Genomic DNA, 3146 nt, shown 5'->3' with positions numbered 1-3146 from the left:
GCTTGATAAGTATATGAATGATAAGGGCTGGCTTTAAGATTTTATTTTTTAATATATATACTAATAGTTTCAGATTAGATAATGGATCAGCCAAGCTGGACCAATGGGTCCCATGTTGTACCCAAATGTTATGTTAAAAGATGAATGATACCTTAGCATAGTCTAATAAATAGCATAAAAATCACATCCAGTGCCTCTTATATGTACAGTATCATTAGTTATGAAGACCAAAGTACAAAAATATCAAAAGGACATCAAGAAAGTGTTTCACACTTTTTTGTTTTGATGCAGAGGGGGGGGGGGGAATTGGCAACTTCTCTTTCTTCTTAATCAGTTAATGTAGTGAAACATAAATCGTAATTGCAAACTCGCAAACTGAATATTTTGAACCTAGCTAACACTACAGTTACAATTGGAATCATATTATGAAAGTTATATATACATATATATATGAAAATCTAACACCGAGGGTAATTTTCAAATAAGGAGCAGTAAAACAAGTATCCTGTAGCTATGACAGGCCTTACAACTTGCACTTTACAAATTACAGTACAAACACTGCAGAAGTCCGTCGAACTTTGCAAGCTGTAACATTAGTGTTAAGTAACTCGATATTGTAGTCAGTGTGGGCAAGAAATATGTACATCACAACCATCTTCGATAACAGTAACACTTCAAATGGACATTTGCAAAAAAAAAATCATCATAATAATACTCACTAATCCAGTAACTTTAGACTTGGTGCTACATAATAAATAATAATAATAATTAGTATGGCAACAACTTTTCAAGTAATAAACAAGTACTGTTACTAGTCCTTATGTTCAGCTTTAGTGCCGATGATGATCATAATTTATCTCATTCAAAAAAAATTAAGTTGAACGGTTCGTACATACGTTTGATCTCGCTGTTCAAAAATTTTATATGCTTACGAAAAGCCTAAACTGCTAAAAGCTAGACTTTCCGCCTTTCATTTAAAAATAAAACAAAAATCTTCACACCTAGTGGTGCTCTCCTGTAAAAATAACAATTACAAAAAATATTCGTTATTAATGTACATTTTGAGTATGACACTTTATGTTGTATTGTTCTGTAAATTTCATATCATATTTAAAAATCCATTTTAAAATATCAGATATGGATAACAATAGAAATAAAAATAGAATTGTTTGTTAAATTAAAATGTGTGGTACTTTTAGTTGTCTTTTATTCACCGAAGTGAACATATATTAAGGACCTAAGTATATTACATTGAGTTTAAATTAAAGCTTATAGTTCGTCTTAAAAACTATGGAGTTAGATACTTAACACAGTAAGTGAAAGTTGATGGATTTAACGTATAATTTAAAAATACTGTAGCAGCACTTGTTGTAGTACGTTAACCAGAGACAGTTTGAGTGGAGTACTGGAAACTCCACCTTCCCTTTAAGTTGGTTGCATGTGCTAACTGTTGAAGGTCCCAGACTGGCAGTTGGTGTAAATTTAGTTGACTATCTTACGTCTCTGTTCGTTTGTTAATTTTCCGTAACAATTCTTTCCGAAGAAACTTTAGCGATACAAGTCCTTTCTTAAAGAAAACTAGTTTATTCTTTCTCAATACAACTTTGCAATACACTTAATTTCCACAGTCAGTTTAACTTAACAAACGCTATAATTCACAACGAACGATTCACGCATTACCGTGCTTGACTCAGTTGTTCGTCTCTATCTCTGTCTGCAATTCAATTCCATTGTTGCCGTCACTTCTTGGCGGTCTTACATATTATAAAAGCGTACATCTCGTCTCTTCGTGAATCTTCTGGAAACTCATCACGTGTTACCAGTATCACGTGACTTCCGCTGTCGTAACACTGCCCCCTCCTTAGTATTGTTCGTCCCGAACAATAGCCACTTACATTAAACTAATAAACAATTAACAATAACTTAATTAAATGTACAGAATTTACAAACACAAAATTAAAATTCCACAAAGTCTCTTAATTCTACGGGACGTATCTTCTTCCGCACTGACTTCTGCTTCACGTGAGGTTCATCTGCTCCATCAGGAATTGTCCTATCATCGGTAATGGTCACATCAGTGGTAGGAACTTCATTAAGAGCTTCACTGTTTCACTTCTCGAAACCGAGTACAGTTTCTTCTTCGATAGTGGCCTTTCCAGGTGACACGTCTTCAGTGGCGTCTTTTGTTCCAGTGTTCACTTCATTCCAAGTGAAATGTCCTGAACCATGATAACACCAAAGCCTTTTGGCATGCGCCACTTTTGGCTAACCTCGCCGACCACATTTTATCCGGAAAGTCACGTCTGAGAGACGATCCACTATGTCATATGGGCCTTCCCATGGAGATTAGAGCTTAGGAGACTTCCCTTTGGTCTTCCTGGGATTATACAGCCACACCTTGTCTCCTGGTACAAAGCTGACTTTAGTAGACTTCTTATCATAACATAGCTTCATCGAATCAGTAGACGTTTTCAAGTTTGAACGCACTTGATGATGAATATTATCAATCCTTTCAGATAACGCTTTCACGAACTCTGACACATTTTCAGGCAACTCTTCGTAAGGTGGGCGTCCTGTTGACAGATCCACTGGCAACCGAAGTTCCCGACCAAACATCAACTTTGCTGGAGTGTATCCAGTGGCTTCATGCTCTGCTGTTCTATAGGCCATCAACAGTGGAGGGAGTATGACAACCCAGTCATCTTGGAGGCTATTACAAAACTTTGTCAATTCCTTTCCCAGTGTCCAATTGTACTTTTCTACCATCCCATCAGAATGTGGATGAAGTGGCATTGTTGTGATTTTTCGTATGCCAAACAACTTGCAGCATTCATGAAACACAACTGATTCAAAGTTACCGCCTTGATCTGAATGCAGTTCGTATGGCATACCAAATCTGAAGAAGAAATCATCAATAGCCGAAGCTACAGCTTCCTGATTTGGTATTGCATATGCCTCAGGCCATTTGGGGAAATAATCCATCACCACACAAATGTACTTGTTTCCAGCACGAGTTTGGGGCAGAGGACCAGCAATATCGATGGCTACTCTTTCCATTGGTGCACCAACTTGATATAACTTCATTGGAGCACGCCCCTTATGCTTGGGTCCCCTTTTAGCTACAACATGTACTGCAGGTCCTGCAC

At 37.1% G+C, this 3146-nt stretch overlaps 1 protein-coding gene across 6 annotated transcripts in view; it reads right to left on the bottom strand.

Annotated features, from left to right (window-relative positions):
- The window catches only part of LOC106463121 (SWI/SNF-related matrix-associated actin-dependent regulator of chromatin subfamily A-like protein 1), an 18672-nt gene extending 17699 nt beyond the window's left edge, over nt 1-973 (bottom strand). For 3 of the 6 annotated variants that reach the window (XR_002611420.1, XM_022390541.1, XM_022390544.1), the window contains exon 1: nt 720-969. The gene's annotated coding sequence lies outside the window, so the exon portion shown is untranslated. Of the gene's footprint in view, nt 1-719 lie in introns of all 6 variants that reach the window. The other 3 variants (XR_002611421.1, XM_022390545.1, XM_013923096.2) reach the window with 3 other exon arrangements.
- Between the last annotated feature and the right edge of the window lie 2173 nt (nt 974-3146).

This window comes from Limulus polyphemus, unplaced genomic scaffold (assembly GCF_000517525.1).
Source record: "Limulus polyphemus unplaced genomic scaffold, Limulus_polyphemus-2.1.2 Scaffold1329, whole genome shotgun sequence".
Classification (NCBI taxonomy): Eukaryota; Metazoa; Arthropoda; class Merostomata; order Xiphosura; family Limulidae; genus Limulus; species Limulus polyphemus.
The sequence above is the reverse complement of the archived record's forward strand: the minus strand, read 5'-3'. Positions and strand labels throughout refer to the sequence as shown.